The 26529-nt window shown below is 41.6% G+C and overlaps 3 pseudogenes; all 3 read right to left on the bottom strand.

Moving 5' to 3' along the window:
- Window positions 1-1414: 1414 nt before the first annotated feature.
- On the bottom strand, window positions 1415-25303 carry LOC114764466 (T-complex protein 1 subunit beta-like; annotated as a pseudogene).
- LOC114765238 (T-complex protein 1 subunit beta-like) lies at window positions 11590-19382 on the bottom strand (annotated as a pseudogene).
- Window positions 20603-25786, bottom strand: LOC114764468 (T-complex protein 1 subunit beta-like; annotated as a pseudogene).
- Between the last annotated feature and the right edge of the window lie 743 nt (window positions 25787-26529).

Genomic DNA, 26529 nt, shown 5'->3' with positions numbered 1-26529 from the left:
CTTATAATCCTTTGTTCCAACCATTTATCCAGCTGCTGATGATTTAATTACCCCTTAATTAACAATTTATCCTATATTTATCGTACATTCATCAACTACTTAATTTCAAATATATTTCATTCTCAATCAATTCATAAAACATTTTACACATTTACCAATGATCCCCCTCCGGTGATCCCCCTCCCCCCTTCCCCAGTACCCAGGAATCCCTCACAACCCCTCACAGACATTTCCTGTCCATAAACTGCGATAACTTGTTCTTAGTTGGCCAGTCTAATCCCAAGACTAACCCGTGTTTGTTCTGTCCTGGAAACGCTACATACTGAATTTGGCGAGCCATTCATCAATAAATGTTTTATTTTCTCTGGCGTTGTAGAGCACTTCTTACTTTCAACAGACCTTGTCTCTGTTTTTTTTTTCTGCCATTTTAACAAAGGAAGCAGACTACCCTGTCCATGAACAGATTGACCTGTACGATGATGTAAAATCTCCCTCTGCGAACAATGGGGATGCTCCAGAGACTACATGGACAACCTACCCGCCAGGTCCACCTGGACCAACCTCCGGGTCAGGGCTTGCCACCACCCCTGTCTGGTCCCCCTAATCAGGGTGATCGTCCCCCTGCTCCCGTCATGTTTCCAGGCCAGTTTGGGCAACCTCCAATGGGTCCCATGCCACCTGGCCCACCTCCACCTGGATGTGGCCCACCTCCACCTGGATGTGGCCCTCCTCCAGGCCCACCACCTTCTCAGCAGGGTCCGCCACCACCAGGGCCATTTCCTCCACACCCCCCTGGCCCTATTGGTCCTCCATTGGCTCTTGCACCACCCCCACACATGCAAGGTCCACCCCCTGCACCTCATGTGAATCCAGCTTAATGTTACTTGAAATTATTGCACAACCCCCCATGTCTCAGTTGTGTGTTAAACTGCATAATGTGGTGCTGGTCACCTTATTTCACCATCTAACTTTTAGATGTCTACTATATATGTATCACTCCCATTCTTTAATGCTTAAATGCTTCAAGCTTGACAATAGTTTTTTATAATAATTATATTTGTTTTTAAAAATGTTTAGATCATTTAAGAATTAATCTTGTGTTTTTTTTTCCTGAATGTAAATGATTTTATCTGAACAAGACACTGTTACAAAAGGAGGGTGTTTTTTATTGTACAACACTACATGAATCTGTTAGATCAAGGTAACATTTCAAGACATTTACACGCACATCAGGTTAGGATTAAAAAAAAAATAGTGTTATCATCAAGTTCAATATCTTGTAAAAATTCAAACTGATTTAAAATCAGATCAAATAATCACTCAAAAACATCCTTTTACATCTTGCTAATATGATCGTAATTACAAAGAATGAACAAGCACATATATAGGAACTAGGAGTACATGGCGTAGAGATCATAAATACACAAAACTCCTCTTCCTCTGACAATCCTCATGCTCTCATTCAAACTAACAAGGGTGGTGGTCTGGCACACGTTTCCTGCAGGGTGAAAAAAATAAGAGGATTACACCAAAACAAACGCACACACACACACACATTAACATCATCGTGCACAACTCTTGCATTTTATTCTAACTGTCCAACCTTATTCTTGAAGTGCAATGACTATCTACACAGTCTATCTTACCCGCTTTAACCCACTGCTTACTTACAACTGTAAATATTCTACACCTCTAGATCTTATTTAAATTTTACTTATATTTTATCTTTGTTGAAAAAAAATGTAAACCCTAGTTTAAATGTCCATCTTCTGGTTTGCTCTCACTGTACTTTATAGTCACTATACATATATGGCCATGAAAATGGACTTCTGTTTGGATCAATAAGGCACTGGCTGGCTGTTAAAGAAAGAGTTATTAACTGTGCTTAATGGAAAATCGTTGTGGGATTTTCCATTAAGTTATACTCATTATACTATTTGTGTAGCCTAAGTGACAGGGCCATACCTGGGCGCTGCTTTAATGATGTTGTCTACTCGGAGGATCATTTCAGCTGCCTCGGCAGCACTCAGCAACACCTGCCGCTTCACCTGGAAGCTCTCGGTGATGCCCAGCTGTGCCATGTCTCCAATCGTCCCCTGGCTCATATCTGTGAGGAAAAAAAGAAGAAGACAGAAACGTAAAATTTAAGCTTAGTTAAATGAAGGCACTATGGGTGCGTGTAAGATTTCTCACCCAGACCAAAGGTACTCTTGTTTTCCTGGTGTGCAGCTCTCAGCTGGGCCACTAGGTCAGCGCTGTCATACCCGGCATTGTCTGCAATGATGGTGGGCAGCTAGAACGGAGAACACATAGATTATAGAATGCGAGAGAAAGTCTGGGATGCTCCTGTGTAGGGGTTCACGCAAGCCATTTGGTCTCTTACCATCCTCAGTGCTTTGGCAAATGATTCCATGGCAACTGCTTCTTTGCCTGGTGTTCTGTTAGCCAGATCAGTCACTGCCTTTGCCATCAACATCTCAGAGCATCCTGAAGACACACAGGCATTGATATGAGACAATACAATGTAGAGTGACTGCATGGGAAAATATGAAGGAGAAAGGCTCATACCCCCTCCATAGACTGTGCGTGTCTCCTTGACTGTCTGAGCAAGGACACACAGAGCATCATGCAGAGAACGCTCTGCCTCATCCAGGATCTGCTGTGTAGCCCCACGCAGGACAATAGTGCACGCTTCACCTAAAAATTTTTTTAAAAAAAAGTTAACAAAGTCGGTGACAGGGGAATCTGCATAATTTGATCATTTATGGCCGTACCCATAGCAACACCAGAGAAGTGGATGAGTGTGTCCTCGCCAATCATCACCTCCTCTATCAGTTTGCAGTGGCCAAGCTGCACCAGCTCAGGGTGGTCAAAAGTGGAAGTTATTTCACCACCTGCAGTCACAGCAAGGGGTTACACAGAAAACACACAAAAGTGGGTCACTCATGCACAAACAGCAGACTAACTGTTCCAATGCGACCCTTTACTGAAATGGGAATACCAACCAACCAACCCCTGATTACACCTTTAAAAACTCCATACCCACGTACACACCTGTAACCAGCGCAAGCCGTTCCACTCCGGCAAAGTCTGCATGCTCAATAGCCATCACTCCAGCTGCTGCAAACAACTGCTCTGGGTAATTATAAATCAGTTGCCTGGAAAACACACACATTACACACATCATGACAACTGGAAAAGGAAATGCACAACATTTTACAGATTATTGATATCGGACCTGCAGTGCACCCCCAAAATCTAAACCAACCTTTCACAGCAGGAAGAAAAAGCAAGTCAGAACGCTTATTTCTTTAAACCAGGGGGCGCTGCTGAGCGTGCAACGGAGTAGACGCATTAATTTAGCGCTCTGCTGAGCGTGTTTTGAATAGTACCATTTTAGGCACATTTCATAGGTGAACTGTCGGTTGTGCTTTGGTCTGAAAGGAATCTGCAGATATATAATCCGGAGAAAGGGCTGGTAAATAGACAAATTACCTTCCAACTATGAGGCCTAAGGTGGCACCTCTGACCTCTTGAGCTTCGACAAGGTATGATTGCTAACTAACATTAGCGCTTCATAGAACGTTCATTAGTAGTAATTATTTGTGTTATGAGTCGATAGTGACGAGGCATGATAAGGCATGAGATCTCACTCATGTAATTCATCCCTCGCACATGCTTTAATAATAAAGGATGCCTTGCATTTGGAACTTTTGACCATAAAATGTGTTCAGGTGTTTTCACACAGATTGGTAGCTGATGCACCATGTGTGACCTGAAAATAGTTTTTGGTGTGGTCATCCATTGATCAGGGGATGAGAGAGAAGGAAGAAAGAAGGGCAATAGAATAGATATGAGCAGCTGGACTGCAGGGGTCTACAGACCTGTTAATGAAACAGTTGATGCCATGCTTCAGGATGCGCTCCACCTTCTCTTTCATCTTCTCCTTCTCTGCCATCTCAATTTCTGCAACCTTGGCTGTGGAATCCACACGCACCCTGGAGCCAAAGATCTGAGAAAGAGCACATAGTCAGTACTTCTGAGCAATGAGATGAATACAGCAGAATACACACAACCAAATGTCACCTTGATCTAGTCTGTGTCCATAGCAGTGTTAGCGATGAGGATGTTGACATTTTCCAGCCTCTTGGGCTGGTTAACCCCAATCTTCTTGTCCAGAAGGAATCCTTTTAAATGAACAGAATATCATGAATTGACATTCACATCAAGCAATTGCTTGTCAAGAGGGGGGGGGGGGGGGGGAAACAAACAAACCTTCATCCAGGTACGAGTCTGTGAGGCTGCCACCCAACTTCTTAATGATGTGAATCGCGTCCAGGTTCCCAGAGCCTTTCAGTCGCAGCACAGCCCGGACAGCCAGCTGGGCAAAGTGATCCTTGTGGTGAGTCAGCAGTTTGGAAGATAAGGTGGTGCGGGAAATATTCAGAAGATCCTCCTGAAACTTCACCAGGTCGTTCCTGAGGATGGGATAGAAGATGGAACTACTTTCCTGAAAGAATCAAAACAGGCTGTACATTCTCGAGGTTCATTAAAAGAGGGAACGAGAGCCTACCCATGATCCACTGCTGTCTCTTTCAGAGCCTCACGAGCAGCGTGAGTGGCCTTCCTCCAGCCGGAAATAATAATCTGAGGGTGGATCTTCTTAGCAACGAGAAGCTCAGCTTCCTAGAATCAAATCAGATTTACATGCAGGGAGTTAACATTTTATGTTCGTGGACTGTGTGGTGGACACAGGCATCCATATGTTGCTCAGTGGTTATAATCTCCATACACACAAGAATTCTAAAACAGGGCCCTGCGAAATAAAGTTTTGTTTTTTCCATTTTAATTCTTCTGAATTGCATGTTTTCTGATATAAACCTATTTATTCACCTAAAAACTATATTTAAACACAGTTCAACCAGAAGCAGTGGCCAGAAACTGCAATTATACACAATTCCACATTTTAAAGCGGATTCTGTGATTAAGTCCACACACATTTTATGCATCGCGGAAATCATAGGGCCTCAACTAAAGGACTCACCCTAAGAAGTTCAGCAGCGAGGACAGTGACCGAGGTCGTGCCATCCCCAACCTCATCATCCTGGACCTTAGACATGTCTGTGAGGAAAAAAAAACACAAGTCACATCAATGTTCTAGACCACTGACCTGAAGCTCAGCCTGGTCCCACTCACCAACCAGCACTTTTGCAGCGGGGTTGTCCACTCCAATGGCCTTAAGAATGGTTGCTCCATCGTTGGTCACTGTCACACTGGCATCTCTGCCACCACCCATGAGGATTTTATCCTGAGCAACGAACGTGGAAACATTTAACTCAGTCCATCTAAGAACTCAACTACAACAAAAAAAGTTATTGTGACTACACACCATGCCTTTTGGTCCCAGAGTGCTCTTCACCAGGTCGCCGATGGCAATCGCACCAACAAAGGAAGACTGAGGAGAGAAATTAGAATGCTTAAGCAACAGCCACCAGACTCAACCAGAACTGCCTGAAGAGTTCACATACCATTCGAGCAGTCTCCGCTTTCTCCTCATCAGCTCCTTGTTTAAAGATATTAACGGGGGCCATCGAAAGGGAAGCCTACAACACATTGCAATAAAAGAAATTGAACAATAAGCAAGCAAAACACTTTCTGGACTGGACCTATGTGGTCGCACACATTTTCTTTTAGCCCATTTCAACTAGACTTATTAAAATATCACCGGTTAGTTTAATAAAAGCTCATCTTTAAATGGGTAAAAAGTTCGATAGCTTATAAGTTAATGTAACCATAGAAAGCGCGGCATCTGGCCTTCCTTCTACAGTCCTTCTCACTGAAATTGGCATACTTGTGTATTTACAGTACTTTTAAATGGAGACATGGCTACCAGACATCCCAAGTCTCCTGGAAGTCGGTGGAACGGAGCACCGCCGCCTCCACGATGCCGGTGACTTTTTTTTTTTTTTTTACCAGACGCGCTTATTCTAAGCCCCCATGACACAGAACAGCAGAATAGCATCGATTACATTATAGTATAACATACTTAAAATAAATATTTTTAAAATAATAACAATATAACGGTATTTAATAGAGACACACGCTCACCATGTTCCTGCACTGTCGACGCGCACACAAAAAGTATCCAACGAATCAGCGTTTTATTCTTTTTATTCACGTTTTATTCTTTATTTATTCGCAATAAACTGGCGCTGAGAAGGAAGTGACGTACGGCGGTTTCCTGTCTCCTGGGTTCGATGGAGGAGGCTGAGTGGAAAATGGCGGACGGTGTGGATCACATCGACATTTACGCGGATGTATACTGTGTGTGGTATTCCAATTAAAAAAGCTCAGCTTCCTAGAATCAAATCAGATTTACATGCAGGGAGTTAACATTTTATGTTCGTGGACTGTGTGGTGGCCACAGGCATCTATAGAAGGAGGTTTAAACATGATTGACTTTGAGTCAATGAACGGCTGCATCAAACTCAGATGGTTACAGTTTTATAAAAAACTAGAAGCCAAAATTCCAGGGGAAATTTTGATTGGTCTGTCCGGGCATTGGTCACAGCTGCGGGCATGGAATTTGTAAAATGGGAATTCTTTAATGTGGTACTGCCTTCGGACTGACCACTCCGTTGTTTCTTTACGTTTGACGGTCTTCGCGTGGCGGTCTTTAACGTAAGACATGTTCTTTTTTGCCATTCTCAGCACAATAATAAATGGTCTGTCTTTCTGACAGACCCAATTATGAAAGTTTATGGTTCAGTTTTCCTTATAAGATTCTTGGTGGAATTAAATTTTTGATGACATGTGACTTTGAAATACCTAAATTACCAGTAAAACTATCAGACTTTCATAAACAAGTATTGCAATATTGGAAACTCATTTTCAAACACAACTTTTCACCACATGCAACTCCGATTTGGAACAACAGATACATCTTGATCAAACGCAAGTCATTCTTTTACAAAGATTTGTTTGAAAAAGGTATTTGGTCCATCTTACATCTTATGGAAGCTGATGGTAGTTTCTTATCATATGAAGACTTTATAGGAAAATACATGTTAACATGTACAATAACTACATTTAACAGTTATTAAAGGCAATTCCTTCTACTTTGACTTTATTAATTAAATTCCGTAATTATTCCAAAAGAACCATCAATGACTAAATGGATGTGAATTTATAGACAGATTATGATGTCATCTCTTTAAAGAACTATTAGAACTAAACACCTCTCTTTTCCAATACCACAGAAAGCTAAAGAAATCCATTTTAAAATTATGTATGACATTTATCCCTGTAATGATCTTCTGCAAAAGAAATTTGGTACAAATGACAATTCTTGTGTTTTCTGTAACTCTAATATTGAGACATTAGAACACCTCTTTTTTGTTTGCAATGCCACACATATTTTTTTGAATGATTTTCAAAATGTGATAATTATTAAAAAATCTATTCCACCTTTGAGATAATAAGGGTTGGTCTGATAGGAGATGAAGAATCAGAATACTGTAATAATAACTTCATTCTTATGGCAAAATGTTTTATTCATAAATCCCATTTTCAAGATTTTTGCAAATGAAATACATTTATTCAAGGAAGTGCTAAGTCACTGTAAAAATACTAAAGCCCAATCATTATATCAGTATATAGAAAACTTAATATAAGAACTGGAAGTCCTCTTGTAAGCAACAACGATCATTGTTTTGTTTTTTTGTTTTTCATATTAAGCTATGTTTCTTCATTGAATAGTTTGTTTGTTTGTTTGTTTGTTTGTTTTTAATTTCTTGTTGTGGTGATATTGGTTGTAATATTTTGTACCCTTTGTGCTCAGTTTACAATGTTCTGAAGACATTCCTTAATATGTGAAATGTGCCTTGTAATTTGTAATACTAATTAAAAGGTTAATTGAAAAAAAAAAAACATTTGCACGGATGTTGAATAGGAGTTCAACCATGTACCATATCTGCTAAAACGCTCATTTCTTTTGCATATTAATACTTTTCGAGCATGCTCCTTTGCTGGTAGACTAATTTTGCCTTAACCATCCGCACGGGCGTGTTTTTTTGTAGTTGTAAGTAAAACCCTGTTGGCCTGCCCGGTCGCTGCGCAGGCTCATCAGATTTCAGCCGAGAGCCTCCGCGGCCACACTTTTTGGGTTAGCATTTTATTGCAATTTTTTATAATCGGATTTTCCTGTCAAATCTCGCGAGCATTAAGACAGTAAAGAAATACGCTTGTGTCGCGACTGGGCGCTGCGCGCCGCCGCTTCATTGTTTTGCCCGCGACCCCGTGCAGCGCGTCGCTAAAGCGGATATGAACGAAAGCTTTCAGACACGCATTAATATTGCTCTTTTATTTGCTCTCGCAAGCAAACATCGTTTAATTTGCACAAATCTCCGCTGTTGTTGAATCATTTATTCCATCTGCGGTTAGTGCTGGAGAGATGCCACAGATGCTCCATGTGTGTTCCCGACATTTTACAAAGTGCTTTAGTGACAAACGTTCCGCTGTCACTGTGATCGCGCCGAATTTCATTCACAATGTTGCGAGCTCCACGGATACGATGTTTCTTAAGGAGATGAGAGATGAATGAAGTGGAGCCCGATGGTGCGCTCTGCGCATCAGGTTGCTGATGTAGAGTTTCACCGAGTGCAACACTAACTTTCCCCAATTCACCAATAAGTCATGTGTTTTTTTTAATATCAACCCAATCCCCGAATGCATTTTGGTCTGGACACTTATAATCCTTTGTTCCAACCATTTATCCAGCTGCTGATGATTTAATTACCCCTTAATTAACAATTTATCCTATATTTATCGTACATTCATCAACTACTTAATTTCAAATATATTTCATTCTCAATCAATTCATAAAACATTTTACACATTTACCAATGATCCCCCTCCGGTGATCCCCCTCCCCCCTTCCCCAGTACCCAGGAATCCCTCACAACCCCTCACAGACATTTCCTGTCCATAAACTGCGATAACTTGTTCTTAGTTGGCCAGTCTAATTCCAAGACTAACCCGTGATTGTTCTGTCCTGGAAACGCTACATACTGAATTTGGCGAGCCATTCATCAATAAATGTTTTATTTTCTCTGCCGTTGTAGAGCACTTCTTACTTTCATTCCACCGAGACTGCCCTTTTGGCGGTTACCGAGCAGCTACATGCAGCCAGATTGGCAAAACTGTCATCAGTTCTTATTCTCCTTGACCTATCTGCTGCATTTGACACCGTTAACCACAAGACTCTCTTGTCAATCCTGAAGAGGCTTGGAATTCGGGGCTCAGCATGGCAGTGGTTTGCTTCCTACCTTGATGAGCGATCTTACCAAGTGACTTGGAAAGGATCCACCTCTACCTCACGTAGACTCTCCACTGGTGTCCCTCAAGGCTCGGTGCTAGGTCCTCTCCTTTTCTCCCTCTACACGAGATCACTTGGTGAGGTCATTTCCTCACATGGATTATCCTACCACTGCTATGCTGACGACACACAACTCCTCTTCTCCTTTCCTCCCTCTGATCTACATGCTGCTTCCAAAATCTCTGCATGTCTAACAGACATCTCGTCTTGGATGGCAGCCCATCACCTCCAACTCAATCCCACCAAAACTGAACTAATATTCATTCCAGCAGATTCTTCACCACATCAGGATCTTGCTATTTACCTAGACAACTCGCAGCTCTCTCCTTCTGCAACAGCCCGCAACCTTGGCGTAACAATAGACAACCAACTCTCCTTCTCAACTCACATCAGCAATCTTTCCCGCTCATGTAGATTCCTTCTCTACAATATCAGACGAATCCGCCCTTACCTGTCAACCCAGGCCACCCAACTACTGGTTCAGTCCTTAGTAATCTCACGACTGGACTACTGCAACTCCCTTCTAGCTGGTCTACCTCTATGTACCATCCGACCTCTACAACTCATACAAAATGCAGCAGCACGACTGATCTTCAACCTTCCCAAATTCTCCCATACCACCCCTCTGCTACGTTCCCTTCACTGGCTCCCAGTAGCTGCACGCATCAGGTTCAAAATACTGATGCTGGCCTACAAAGCCAAACATGGAGCAGCACCATCCTACCTCACAGCCCTCATTACACCTCGCACTGCACCTCGTCTACTCCGAGCCTCCAGTACTGCTCGCCTGGTCCCTCCATCTCTGAAGGTAAAAGGAAAACATTCATCCAGACTCTTCTCCGTCTTGGCCCCTCGGTGGTGGAATGAACTTCCCCTCGAGGTCAGAACAGCTCAGTCACTGAGCACCTTCAAACGGCAGCTCAAGACCTTCCTCTTTAAAGAATATTTAGATTAAATTGTAATTTTCTTGTCAAACTTTGTGTACAGAATCTACAACAGAGTGAATTAAATAGATGTATTCATAGTTGGGGTCCTAGTGAACCGGAATTGATCTCTTCATCGATGGTAACTTGAAAGCACGTTGTAAGTCGCTCTGGATAAGGGCGTCTGCCAAATGCCGTAAATGTAAATGTAAATGTACTTTCAACAGACCTTGTCTCTGTTTTTTTTTCTGCCATTTTAACAAAGGAAGCAGACTACCCTGTCCATGAACAGATTGACCTGTACGATGATGTAAAATCTCCCTCTGCGAACAATGGGGATGCTCCAGAGGACAGAGACTACATGGACAACCTACCCGCCAGGTCCACCTGGACCCCCTGGACCAACCTCCGGGTCAGGGCTTGCCACCACCCCTGTCTGGTCCCCCTAATCATGGTGATCGTCCCCCTGCTCCCGTCATGTTTCCAGGCCAGTTTGGGCAACCTCCAATGGGTCCCATGCCACCTGGCCCACCTCCACCTGGATGTGGCCCTCCTCCAGGCCCACCACCTTCTCAGCAGGGTCCGCCACCACCGGGGCCATTTCCTCCACACCCCCCTGGCCCTATTGGTCCTCCATTGGCTCTTGCACCACCCCCACACATGCAAGGTCCACCCCCTGCACCTCATGTGAATCCAACTTAATGTTACTTGAAATTATTGCACAAACCCCCATGTCACAGTTGTGTGTTTAACTGCTTAATGTGGTGCTGGTCACCTTATTTCACCATCTAACTTTTAGATGTCTACTATATAGGGTTGTATCACTCCCATTCTTTAATGCTTAAATGCTTCAAGCTTGACAATAGTTTATAATAATTATATTTGTTTTTAAAAATGTTTAGATCATTTTTTAAGAATTAATCTTGTGTTTTTTTTTCCTGAATGTAAATGATTTTATCTGAACAAGACACTGTTACAAAAGGAGGGTGTTTTTTATTGTACAACACTACATGAATCTGTTAGATCAAGGTAACATTTCAAGACATTTACACGCACATCAGGTTAGGATAAAAAATAGTGTTATCATCAAGTTCAATATCTTGTAAAAATTCAAACTGATTTAAAATCAGATCAAATAATCACTCAAAAACATCCTTTTACATCTTGCTAATATGATCGTAATTACAAAGAATGAACAAGCACATATATAGGAACTAGGAGTACATGGCGTAGAGATCATAAATACACAAAACTCCTCTTCCTCTGACAATCCTCATGCTCTCATTAAAACTAACAAGGGTGGTGGTCTGGCACACGTTTCCTGCAGGGTGAAAAAAATAAAAATAAGAGGATTACACCAAAACAAACGCACACACACATTAACATCATCGTGCACAACTCTTGCATTTTATTCTAACTGTCCAACCGTATTCTTGAAGTGCAATGACTATCTACACAGTCTATCTTACCCGCTTTAACCCACTGCTTACTTACAACTGTAAATATTCTACACCTCTAGATCTTATTTAAATTTTACTTATATTTTATCTTTGTTGAAAAAAAATGTAAACCCTAGTTTAAATGTCCATCTTCTGGTTTGCTCTCACTGTACTTTATAGTCACTATACATATATGGCCATGAAAATGGACTTCTGTTTGGATCAATAAGGCACTGGCTGGCTGTTAAAGAAAGAGTTATTAACTGTGCTTCATGGAAAATCGTTGTGGGATTTTCCATTAAGTTATACTCATTATACTATTTGTGTAGCCTAAGTGACAGGGCCATACCTGGGCGCTGCTTTAATGATGTTGTCTACTCGGAGGATCATTTCAGCTGCCTCGGCAGCACTCAGCAACACCTGCCGCTTCACCTGGAAGCTCTCGGTGATGCCCAGCTGTGCCATGTCTCCAATCGTCCCCTGGCTCATATCTGTGAGGAAAAAAAGAAGAAGACAGAAACGTAAAATTTAAGCTTAGTTAAATGAAGGCACTATGGGTGCGTGTAAGATTTCTCACCCAGACCAAAGGTACTCTTGTTTTCCTGGTGTGCAGCTCTCAGCTGGGCCACTAGGTCAGCGCTGTCATACCCGGCATTGTCTGCAATGATGGTGGGCAGCTAGAACGGAGAACACATAGATTATAAAATGCGAGAGAAAGTCTGGGATGCTCCTGTGTAGGGGTTCACGCAAGCCATTTGGTCTCTTACCATCCTCAGTGCTTTGGCAAATGATTCCATGGCAACTGCTTCTTTGCCTGGTGTTCTGTTAGCCAGATCAGTCACTGCCTTTGCCATCAACATCTCAGAGCATCCTGAAGACACACAGGCATTGATATGAGACAATATGACACTCTACAATGGAGAGTGACTGCACGGGAAAATATGAAGGAGAAAGGCTCATACCCCCTCCATAGACTGTGCGTGTCTCCTTGACTGTCTGAGCAAGGACACACAGAGCATCATGCAGAGAACGCTCTGCCTCATCCAGGATCTGCTGTGTAGCCCCACGCAGGACAATAGTGCACGCTTCACCTAAAAAAAAAATAAAAAAAAAAGTTAACAAAGTCGGTGACAGGGGAATCTGCATAATTTGATCATTTATGGCCGTACCCATAGCAACACCAGAGAAGTGGATGAGTGTGTCCTCGCCAATCATCACCTCCTCTATCAGTTTGCAGTGGCCAAGCTGCACCAGCTCAGGGTGGTCAAAAGTGGAAGTTATTTCACCACCTGCAGTCACAGCAAGGGGTTACACAGAAAACACACAAAAGTGGGTCACTCATGCACAAACAGCAGACTAACTGTTCCAATGTGACCCTTTACTGAAATGGGAATACCAACCAACCAACCCCTGATTACACCTTTAAAAACTCCATACCCACGTACACACCTGTAACCAGCGCAAGCCGTTCCACTCCGGCAAAGTCTGCATGCTCAATAGCCATCACTCCAGCTGCTGCAAACAACTGCTCTGGGTAATTATAAATCAGTTGCCTGGAAAACACACACATTACACACATCATGACAACTGGAAAAGGAAATGCACAACATTTTACAGATTATTGATATCGGACCTGCAGTGCACCCCCAAAATCTAAAGCAACCTTTCACAGCAGGAAGAAAAAGCAAGTCAGAACGCTTATTTCTTTAAACCAGGGGGCGCTGCTGAGCGTGCAACGGAGTAGACGCATTAGTTTAGCGCTCCGCTGAGTGTGTTTTGAATAGTACCATTTTAGGCACATTTCATAGGTGAACTGTCGGTTGTGCTTTGGTCTGAAAGGAATCTGCAGATATATAATCCGGAGAAAGGGCTGGTAAATAGACAAATTACCTTCCAACTATGAGGCCTAAGGTGGCACCTCTGACCTCTTGAGCTTCGACAAGGTATGATTGCTAACTAACATTAGCGCTTCATAGAACGTTCATTATTAGTAATTATTTGTGTTATGAGTTGATAGTGACGAGGCATGATAAGGCATGAGATCTCACTCATGTAATTCATCCCTCGCACGTGCCCCCCTTTACTTTAATAATAAAGGATGCCTTGCATTTGGAACTTTTGACCATAAAATGTGTTCAGGTGTTTTCACATAGATTGGTAGCTGATGCACCATGTGTGACCTGAAAATAGTTTTTGGTGTGGTCATCCATTGATCAGGGGATGAGAGAGAAGGAAGAAAGAAGGGCAATAGAATAGATATGAGCAGCTGGACTGCAGGGGTCTACAGACCTGTTAATGAAACAGTTGATGCCATGCTTCAGGATGCGCTCCACCTTCTCTTTCATCTTCTCCTTCTCTGCCATCTCAATTTCTGCAACCTTGGCTGTGGAGTCCACACGCACCCTGGAGCCAAAGATCTGAGAAAGAGCACATAGTCAGTACTTCTGAGCAATGAGATGAATACAGCAGAATACACACAACCAAATGTCACCTTGATCTAGTCTGTGTCCATAGCAGTGTTAGCGATGAGGATGTTGACATTTTCCAGCCTCTTGGGCTGGTTAACCCCAATCTTCTTGTCCAGAAGGAATCCTTTTAAATGAACAGAATATCATGAATTGACATTCACATCAAGCAATTGCTTGTCAAGAGGGGGGGGGGAGAAACAAACAAACCTTCATCCAGGTACGAGTCTGTGAGGCTGCCACCCAACTTCTTAATGATGTGAATCGCGTCCAGGTTCCCAGAGCCTTTCAGCCGCAGCACAGCCCGGACAGCCAGCTGGGCAAAGTGATCCTTGTGGTGAGTCAGCAGTTTGGAAGATAAGGTGGTGCGGGAAATATTCAGAAGATCCTCCTGAAACTTCACCAGGTCGTTCCTGAGGATGGGATAGAAGATGGAACTACTTTCCTGAAAGAATCAAAACAGGCTGTACATTCTCGAGGTTCATTAAAAGAGGGAACGAGAGCCTACCCATGATCCACTGCTGTCTCTTTCAGAGCCTCACGAGCAGCGTGAGTGGCCTTCCTCCAGCCGGAAATAATAATCTGAGGGTGGATCTTCTTAGCAACGAGAAGCTCAGCTTCCTAGAATCAAATCAGATTTGCATGCAGGGAGTTAACATTTTATGTTCGTGGACTGTGTGGTGGACACAGGCATCCATATGTTGCTCAGTGGTTATAATCTCCATACACACAAGAATTCTAAAACAGGGCCCTGCGAAATAAAGTTTTGTTTTTTCCATTTTAATTCTTCTGAATTGCATGTTTTCTGATATAAACCTATTTATTCACCTAAAAACTATATTTAAACACAGTTCAACCAGAAGCAGTGGCCAGAAACTGCAATTATACACAATTCCACGTTTTAAAGCGGATTCTGTGATTAAGTCCACACACATTTTATGCATCGCGGAAATCATAGGGCCTCAACTAAAGGACTCACCCTAAGAAGTTCAGCAGCGAGGACAGTGACCGAGGTCGTGCCATCCCCAACCTCATCATCCTGGACCTTAGACATGTCTGTGAGGAAAAAAAAAACACAAGTCACATCAATGTTCTAGACCACTGACCTGAAGCTCAGCCTGGTCCCACTCACCAACCAGCACTTTTGCAGCGGGGTTGTCCACTCCAATGGCCTTAAGAATGGTTGCTCCATCGTTGGTCACTGTCACACTGGCATCTCTGCCACCACCCATGAGGATTTTATCCTGAGCAACGAACGTGGAAACATTTAACTCAGTCCATCTAAGAACTCAACTACAACAAAAAAAGTTATTGTGACTACACACCATGCCTTTTGGTCCCAGAGTACTCTTCACCAGGTCGCCTATGGCGATCGCACCAACAAAGGAAGACTGAGGAGAGAAATTAGAATGCTTAAGCAACAACCACCAGACTCAACCAGAACTGCCTGAAGAGTTCACATACCATTCGAGCAGTCTCCGCTTTCTCCTCATCAGCTCCTTGTTTAAAGATATTAACGGGGGCCATCGAAAGGGAAGCCTACAACACAAATTGAACAATAAGCAAGCAAAACACTTTCTGGACTGGACCTATGTGGTCACACACATTTTCTTTTAGCCCATTTCAACTAGACTTATTAAAATATCACCGGTTAGTTTAATAAAAGCTCATCTTTAAATGGGTAAAAAGTTCGATAGCTTATAAGTTAATGTAACCATAGAAAGCGCGGCATCTGGCCTTCCTTCTACAGTCCTTCTCACTGAAATTGGCATACTTGTGTATTTACAGTACTTTTAAATGGAGACATGGCTACCAGACATCCCAAGTCTCCTGGAAGTCGGTGGAACGGAGCACCGCCGCCTCCACGATGCCGGTGACTTTTTTTTTTTTTTTTACCAGACGCGCTTATTCTAAGCCCCCATGACACAGAACAGCAGAATAGCATCGATTACATTATAGTATAACATACTTAAAATAAATATTTTTAAAATAATAACAATATAACGGTATTTAATAGAGACACACGCTCACCATGTTCCTGCACTGTCGACGCGCACACAAAAAGTATCCAACGAATCAGCGTTTTATTCTTTTTATTCACGTTTTATTCTTTATTTATTCGCAATAAACTGGCGCTGAGAAGGAAGTGACGTACGGCGGTTTCCTGTCTCCTGGGTTCGATGGAGGAGGCTGAGTGGAAAATGGCGGACGGTGTGGATCACATCGACATTTACGCGGATGTATACTGTGTGTGGTATTCCAATTAAAAAAGCTCAGCTTCCTAGAATCAAATCAGATTTACATGCAGGGAGTTAACATTTTATGTTCGTGGACTGTGTGGTTGCCACAGGCATCTATAGAAGGAGGTTTAAACATGATTGACTTTGAGTCAATGAACGGCTGCATCAAACTCAGATGGTTACAGTTTTATAAAAAAATACGAAAGTTTATGGTTCAGTTTTCCTTATAAGATTCTTGGTGGAATTAAATTTTTGATGACATGTGACTTTGAAATACCTAAATTACCAGTAAAACTATCAGACTTTCATAAACAAGTATTGCAATATTGGAAACTCATTTTCAAACACAACTTTTCACCACATTCAACTCCGATTTGGAATAACAGATACATCTTGATCAAACGCAAGTCATTCTTTTACAAAGATTTGTTTGAAAAAGGTATTTGGTCCATCTTACATCTTATGGAAGCTGATGGTAGTTTCTTATCATATGAAGACTTTATAGGAAAATACATGTTAACATGTACAATAACTACATTTAACAGTTATTAAAGGCAATTCCTTCTACTTTGACTTTATTAATTAAATTCCATAATTATTCCAAAAGAACCATCTATGACTAAATGGATGTGAATTTATAGACAGATTATGATGTCATCTCTTTAAAGAACTATTAGAACTAAACACCTCTCTTTTCCAATACCACAGAAAGCTAAAGAAATCCATTTTAAAATTATGTATGACATTTATCCCTGTAATGATCTTCTGCAAAAGAAATTTGGTACAAATGACAATTCTTGTGTTTTCTGTAACTCTAATATTGAGACATTAGAACACCTCTTTTTTGTTTGCAATGCCACACATATTTTTTTGAATGATTTTCAAAATGTGATAATTATTAAAAAATCTATTCCACCTTTGAGATAATAAGGGTTGGTCTGATAGGAGATGAAGAATCAGAATACTGTAATAATAACTTCATTCTTATGGCAAAAATGTTTTATTCATAAATCCCATTTTCAAGATTTTTGCAAATGAAATACATTTATTCAAGGAAGTGCTAAGTCACTGTAAAAATACTAAAGCCCAATCATTATATCAGTATATAGAAAACTTAATATAAGAACTGGAAGTCCTCTTGTAAGCAACAACGATCAGTGTTTTTTTTTTTTTGTTTTTCATATTAAGCTATGTTTCTTCATTGAATAGTTTGTTTGTTTGTTTGTTTGTTTGTTTTTAATTTCTTGTTGTGGTGATATTGGTTGTAATATTTTGTACCCTTTGTGCTCAGGTTACAATGTTCTGAAGACATTCCTTAATATGTGAAATGTGCCTTGTAATTTGTAATACTAATTAAAAGGTTAATTGAAAAAAAAAAACATTTGCACGGATGTTGAATAGGAGTTCAACCATGTACCATATCTGCTAAAACGCTCCTTTCTTTTGCATATTAATACTTTTCGAGCATGCTCCTTTGCTGGTAGAGCACATTTTGCCTTAACCATCCGCACGGGCGTGTTTTTTTGTAGTTGTAAGTAAAACCCTGTTGGCCTGCCCGGTCGCTGCGCAGGCTCATCAGATTTCAGCCGAGAGCCTCCGCGGCCACACTTTTGGGTTAGCATTTTATTGCAATTTTTTATCATCGGATTTTCCTGTCAAATCTCGCGAGCATTAAGACAGTAAAGAAATACTCTTGTGTCGCGACTGGGCGCTGCGCGCCGCCGCTTCATTGTTTTGCCCGCGACCCCGTGCAGCGCGTCGCTAAAGCGGATATGAACGAAAGCTTTCAGACACGCATTAATATTGCTCTTTTATTTGCTCTCGCAAGCAAACATCGTTTAATTTGCACAAATCTCCGCTGTTGTTGAATCATTTATTCCATCTGCGGTTAGTGCTGGAGAGATGCCACAGATGCTCCATGTGTGTTCCCGACATTTTACAAAGTGCTTTAGTGACAAACGTTCCGCTGTCACTGTGATCGCGCCGAATTTCATTCACAATGTTGCGAGCTCCACGGATACGATGTTTCTTAAGGAGATGAGAGATGAATGAAGTGGAGCCCGATGGTGCGCTCTGCGCATCAGGTTGCTGATGTAGAGTTTCACCGAGTGCAACACTAACTTTCCCCAATTCACCAATAAGTCATGTGTTTTTTTTAATATCAACCCAATCCCCGAATGCATTTTAGGTCTGGACACTTATAATCCTTTGTTCCAACCATTTATCCAGCTGCTGATGATTTAATTACCCCTTAATTAACAATTTATCCTATATTTATCGTACAATCATCAACTACTTAATTTCAAATATATTTCATTCTCAATCAATTCATAAAACATTTTACACATTTACCAATGATCCCCCTCCGGTGATCCCCCTCCCCCCTTCCCCAGTACCCAGGAATCCCTCACAACCCCTCACAGACATTTCCTGTCCATAAACTGCAATAACTTGTTCTTAGTTGGCCAGTCTAATCCCAAGACTAACCCGTGTTTGTTCTGTCCTGGAAACGCTACATACTGAATTTGGCGAGCCATTCATCAATAAATGTTTTATTTTCTCTGGCGGTGTAGAGCACTTCTTACTTTCAACAGACCTTGTCAAGCAGACTACCCTGTCCATGAACAGATTGACCTGTACGATGATGTAATATCTCCCTCTGTGAACAATGGGGATGCTCCAGGGGACCGAGACTACATGGACAACCTACCCCCACCAGGTCCACCTGGACCCCCTGGACCAACCTCCGGGTCAGGGCTTGCCACCACCCCTGTCTGGTCCCCCTAATCATGGTGATCGTCCCCCTCCTCCCGTCATGTTTCCAGGCCAGTTTGGGCAACCTCCAATGGGTCCCATGCCTCCTGGCCCACCTCCACCTGGATGTGGCCCTCCTCCAGGCCCACCACCTTCTCAGCAGGGTCCGCCACCACCGGGGCCATTTCCTCCACACCCCCCTGGCCCTATTGGTTTTCCATTGACTCTTACACCACCCCCACACATGCAAGGTCCACCTCCTGGAGGTCCACCCCCTGCACCTCATGTGAATCCAGCTTTCCCCCGGCACCGCTAGAGCTGGAAGGTGTGTATGATTCCGAACTGTCTTTTTTTTTTCGTCTCACTGTTTTCTTCCGACAGGAAACTGGTTCTGACCTTCAGGTTTCTATGGAAACCATTTGAAGCTGTGGACTTCTAACCACAGGTAGGTGGGTGGATCTGTTTCAGGTTTTTAACCAGAGCAGGTCCTCCACATCCATCCAGGTCTTACCAACAACCAACTTTGAATGTGGAATAAGGCTTTTAAATCTGAATGTTTTTAATTTAATACCATAATCAAATTTTCAATGAATCAGGTGTGAAGACTCACATAAACACAAATCTGTGAGAGGGGTGGTGATTTAAATGAATATTTGCATCTAAAAATGTTACTCTGCAAGTAATTGTTACACAGCTGTGGCCGTTGATGGTACTGATCAGTATCTTATCAGGTTGATGTTGAACATGATCTTTTGAATTATACACCTGCCCTTGTGAAAAGTAATCTGGAAATTTCTTTGTTAAACATCTTTTATATCTAATACATCTTAAATGTCTTGTGAACTGTTCTAGTCATGACATGTATGTGTGAAGGTTTGTAGGGTTTCCAGGTGAGTATTAATACATGTCATGTAACTTGATTTGATGGTGGCTAACTCCGCTGTGGACCATCTGCCAATTTTGTTTAATCATCAAATGTGCGCTTTTACTGAATATTTTGGCACATGGTGCTTCTAGGAATCAGAGAACCAGTTAAATATTCTATTCCCTGCTGTTAAACATTCTTCCCCTTTGCCCTCAAATTTTATTGGTTGATTAGATCAGATCTTCCTTAAAAAGGGATAGTTGTGAAATTAATGTTACTTGAAATTATTACACAACCCCCCATGTCTCAGTTGTGTGTTAAACTGCATAATGTGGTGCTGGTCACCTTATTTCACCATCTAACTTTTAGATGTCTACTATATAGGTTTGTATCACTCCCATTCTTTAATGCTTAAATGCTTCAAGCTTGACAATAGTTTATAATAATTATATTTGTTTTTAAAAATGTTTAGATCATTTAAGAATTAATCTTGTGTTTTTTTTTCCTGAATGTAAATGATTTTATCTGAACAAGACACTGTTACAAAAGGAGGGTGTTTTTTATTGTACAACACTACATGAATCTGTTAGATCAAGGTAACATTTCAAGACATTTACACGCACATCAGGTTAGGATAAAAAATAGTGTTATCATCAAGAGCTTGTAAAAAATCAAACTGATTTAAAATCAGATAAAATAATCACTCAAAAACATCCTTCTACATCTTGCTAATATGATCGTAATTACAAAGAATGAACAAGCACATATATAGGAACTTGGAGTACATGGCATAGAGATCATAAATACACAAAACTCCTCTTCCTCTGACAATCCTCATGCTCTCATTAAAACTAACAAGGGTGGTGGTCTGGCACACGTTTCCTGCAGGGTGAAAAAAATAAAAATAAGAGGATAACACCAAAACACACACACACACACACACACACACACACACACACACACACACACACACACATTAACATCATCGTGCTAAACTCTTGCATTTTATTCTAACTGTCCAACTGTATTCTTGAAGTGCAATGACTATGTACATAGTCTATCTTACCCGCTTTAACCCACTGCTTACTTACAATTGTACATATTCTACACCTCTAGATCTTATTTAAATTTTACTTATATTTTTGTTGAAAAAAAATGTAAACCCTAGTTTAAATGTCCATCTTCTGGATTGCTCTCACTGTACTTAGATAGATGCCTTTATAGTCACTATACATATATGGCCATGAAAATGGACTTCTGTTTGGATCAATAAGGCACTGGCTGGCTGTTAAAGAAAGAGTTATTAACTGTGCTTCATGGAAAATCGTTGTGGGATTTTCCATTAAGTTATACTCATTATACTATTTGTGTAGTCAAAGTGACAGGGCCATACCTGGGCGCTGCTTTAATGATGTTGTCTACTCTGAGGATCATTTCAGCTGCCTCGGCAGCACTCAGCAACACCTGCCGCTTCACCTGGAAGCTCTCGGTGATGCCCAGCTGTGCCATGTCTCCAATCGTCCCCTGGCTCATATCTGTGAGGAAAAAAAGAAGAAGACAGAAACGTAAAATTTAAGCTTAGTTAAATGAAGGCACTATGAGTGCGTGTAAGATTTCTCACCCAGACCAAAGGTACTCTTGTTTTCCTGGTGTGCAGCTCTCAGCTGGGCCACTAGGTCAGCGCTGTCATACCCGGCATTGTCTGCAATGATGGTGGGCAGCTAGAACGGAGAACACATAGATTATAGAATGCGAGAGAAAGTCTGGGATGCTCCTGTGTAGGGGTTCACGCAAGCCATTTGGTCTCTTACCATCCTCAGTGCTTTGGCAAATGATTCCATGGCAACTGCTTCTTTGCCTGGTGTTCTGTTAGCCAGATCAGTAACTGCCTTTGCCATTAACATCTCAGAGCATCCTGAAGACACACAGGCATTGATATGAGACAATACAATGTAGAGTGACTGCATTGGAAAATATGAAGGAGAAAGGCTCATACCCCCTCCATAGACTGTGCGTGTCTCCTTGACTGTCTGAGCAAGGACACACAGAGCATCATGCAGAGAACGCTCTGCCTCATCCAGGATCTGCTGTGTAGCCCCACGCAGGACAATAGTGCACGCTTCACCTAAAAAAAAAAATAAAAAAAGTTAACAAAGTCGCTGACAGGGGAATCTGCATAATTTGATCATTTATGGCCGTACCCATAGCAACACCAGAGAAGTGGATGAGTGTGTCCTCGCCAATCATCACCTCCTCTATCAGTTTGCAGTGGCAAAAGCTGCACCAGCTCAGGGTGGTCAAAAGTGGAAGTTATTTCACCACCTGCAGTCACAGCAAGGGGTTACACAGAAAACACACAAAAGTGGGTCACTCATGCACAAACAGCAGACTAACTGTTCCAATGCGACCCTTTACTGAAATGGGAATACCAACCAACCAACCCCTGATTACACCTTTAAAAACTCCATACCCACGTACACACCTGTAACCAGCGCAAGCCGTTCCACTCCGGCAAAGTCTGCATGCTCAATAGCCATCACTCCAGCTGCTGCAAACAACTGCTCTGGGTAATTATAAATCAGAAACGACAAACAAACCTTCATCCAGGTATGAGTCTGTGAGGCTGCCACCCAACTTCTTAATGATGTGAATCGCGTCCAGGTTCCCAGAGCCTTTCAGCCGCAGCACAGCCCGGACAGCCAGCTGGGCAAAGTGATCCTTGTGGTGAGTCAGCAGTTTGGAAGATAAGGTGGTGCGGGAAATATTCAGAAGATCCTCCTGAAACTTCACCAGGTCGTTCCTGAGGATGGGATAGAAGATGGAACTACTTTCCTGAAAGAATCAAAACAGGCTGTACATTCTCGAAGTTCATTAAAAGAGGGAACGAGAGCCTACCCATGATCCACTGCTGTCTCTTTCAGAGCCTCACGAGCAGCGTGAGTGGCCTTCCTCCAGCCGGAAATAATAATCTGAGGGTGGATCTTCTTAGCAACGAGAAGCTCAGCTTCCTAGAATCAAATCAGATTTACATGCAGGGAGTTAACATTTTATGTTCGTGGACTGTGTGGTGGACACAGGCATCCATATGTTGCGCAGTGGTTATAATCTCCATACACACAAGAATTCTAAAACAGGGCCCTGCGAAATAAAGTTTTATTTTTTCCATTTTAATCCTTCTGAATTGCATGTTTTCTGATATAAACCTATTTATTCACCTAAAAACTATATTTAAACACAGTTCAACCAGAAGCAGTGGCCAGAAACTGCAATTATACACAATTCCACGTTTTAAAGCAGATTCCGTGATTAAGTCCACACTAGGGCTGCAACAACGAATCGATTGAATCGATAAAAATCGATTACTAAAAGAGTTGGCAACGAATTTCCTAATCGATTCGTTATGTCGCGCGACACGGAGACGTTTGATTAGACACTTAACCCTAAGTTGCTACAGGGGGACTGTAACTACTGATTGTAAGTCGCACTAGATAAGGGCGTCTGATAAATGCTGTAAATGTAAATGTTTACCCGTCATCCAGCTTGACAGGCATGACAAGTTGGCTCGTTAATAACAGTAGTAAAGCAGGGGTGCTAAAGTTACTTTGCATTAAAAGACTAAAGACATGTTTGTATTCACTAGCCTTTTTTGGACCATTCATTTTTCAATCTGTTGTCATGTATAGCTACACTGCAAAAAAAGCTTTTCTTACCTAGTCATTTTGTCTTGTTTCCAGTCCAAATATCTAAAAAATCTTAAATCAAGATTACTAGACAAGAAAAATGGCATGAGAAAATTAAGTGATGCTTAAAACTTCTGTTTGAGATTATATCTCATTAAGATTAGTTTTCTTTCCCCATTGGCAGATAATTGTGCTTGTTTTAAACAAGCAAGCACTTAATTTTGAGATGTTTTATCAGAAAACAAGACATCATTTCTTATGCTATTTCATGTGTCTAGTAAACGTATCTTGATTTTTTTGAGATTTGGACTGAAATCAGGACAAGTTAGAAAAGCTGTGTGTGTGTGTGTGTGTGTGTGTGTCAGTGTGAGAGTTTGTGAGTGTGTGCGTCTGCGAGTGTGTGCATCTGCAGTGTAGTGTAGAGAACAAGTTCTGACATTCTGACATTCAAACAAATCCTGTTAAATTTTCTGATTTGTATTGTTCTTTATTTTTTTATAAATTATTTATCGTTCTGGCAGCTCAGGTGGCCTTTTATTTATTAAAAAAAAAGTCTATATTTGGCAGATGTAAAGCATACATGTGTATGTTTTTTGTGTTAGTTAATTTTTATTTTATTTTATTATTATTATAACAGCTCAAGGAGCAACATGTTTGTGCACTTTCTAAAGATTTTGGTTCTGTTTCTGAATAAAGGGTTGGAAACGAATGCTTTTCTTGTTTATTTTCTTGTCCAATTCTACGATTAATCACACACAAAAAATTGACAGATTAATCGATTATTAAAATAATCGTTAGTTGCAGCCCTAGTCCACACACATTTTATGCATTGCGGAAATCATAGGGCCTCAACTAAAGGACTCACCCTAAGAAGTTCAGCAGCGAGGACAGTGACCGAGGTCGTGCCATCCCCAACCTCATCATCCTGGACCTTAGACATGTCTGTGAGGAAAAAAAACACAAGTCACATCAATGTTCTAGACCACTGACCTGAAGCTCAGCCTGGTCCCACTCACCAACCAGCACTTTTGCAGCGGGGTTGTCCACTCCAATGGCCTTAAGAATGGTTGCTCCATCGTTGGTCACTGTCACACTGGCATCTCTGCCACCACCCATGAGGATTTTATCCTGAGCAACGGACGTGGAAACATTTAACTCAGTCCATCTAAGAACTCAACTACAACAAAAAAAGTTATTGTGACTACACACCATGCCTTTTGGTCCCAGAGTGCTCTTCACCAGGTCGCCGATGGCGATCGCACCAACAAAGGAAGACTGAGGAGAGAAATTAGAATGCTTAAGCAACAGCCACCAGACTCAACCAGAACTGCCTGAAGAGTTCACATACCATTCGAGCAGTCTCCGCTTTCTCCTCATCAGCTCCTTGTTTAAAGATATTAACGGGGGCCATCGAAAGGGAAGCCTACAACACATTGCAATAAAAGAAATTGAACAATAAGCAAGCAAAACACTTTCTGGACTGGACCTATGTGTTCGCACACAATTTGATTACATTATATGTGACGGGTTCACCTCCGCAGCACCATTCTACCGGTTCCACACACACCATTAGACACTTGGACAGCCGGGTGGTTCACGAATTCCCTTTTTATTTTCTGTAATACACACCAGGTACAGTGGAGTAGGTGGGAATTAGCCTACGGTTGGTCTGGATAACTCTCTCCATTCAGTGTCCTGAATTTCTTTGCAGCTACATACTTGGTTGTAAATGTAATAAAAGGTACAAATAAGCAAAACAAACTAAATAAGGCCTCTCACATTAGTGATCATATAGTGATATGAAAAGCACTGAACACTTAAGCATAATGTACTCAAAACTCTTAGTATCTGAATTAATACATTTTATCCGTAGCACCAGGGATAATTCAAGTGAACCCTTTTTCTTAGAATTAAATAAGAAACCACATGAACACAGTGAAACATGAGACTCACCAATACATTTACTGGGTGGTGTTCTACCGGATTACCATCTAACTAACTTATATGAATGAATCTTAACAGATATAACAGAACCCAAAACTTTTGGTAGAACCATGTAACATTATAAAAACACAAGAAAATCCAAACGATATTACCTGTAATACATGCAAGGTACAGTGGAGTAGGTGGGAATTAGCCTACGGTTGGTCTGGATAACTCTCTCTGGGTAGCGTGGGTAGAAGAAAATTAGCATGATAATCAAACAAGTAAATCAACCTAAAACTACGGATATACATGTCATGGAATCATCTCAAAATATTGAGCAAGAATCGCTACCCAAACTGCATGATAAATAATGGCTTCTGTGTACTTATAACCCAGTAAAACATAGTTTATTCCAGACCTCTCATTACGTAACCTACCCATTCAGTGTCTTGAATTCCTTTGAGCAATTTCATGCAATCTCCTACTACACTGTACCTTGATACCACTAGAGGGCGTCATTGCGCCATTTAAAATAATTTAACCACATACTACTCTGTTACATATAGTATAACATACTTTAAATAAATATTTTTAAAATAATACAATATAACGGTATTTAATAAAGACACACGATCACCATGTAAATGTTTCTGCACTGTAGTGCGAGGACGCGCACACAGGAAGGATCCAACGAATCAGCGACGACGTCTTTGGGCTCCCGGGGGATGACGCAGCTACGTGCGCGCCGCCGTGCTCGCCTCCCATTTCATACAAACACGTAAAATGTTATAATAAGAGCTATGTAGAGGTGTTTTCTACAATTTGTTTTATGTATTACAGTTGACTTACGATCACATTTTA

Source organism: Denticeps clupeoides, chromosome 15, assembly GCF_900700375.1.
Source record: "Denticeps clupeoides chromosome 15, fDenClu1.1, whole genome shotgun sequence".
NCBI classification, from domain to species: domain Eukaryota; kingdom Metazoa; phylum Chordata; class Actinopteri; order Clupeiformes; family Denticipitidae; genus Denticeps; species Denticeps clupeoides.
Note: the sequence above shows the minus strand (reverse complement) of the source record. Positions and strands in the feature narration are given on the sequence as shown.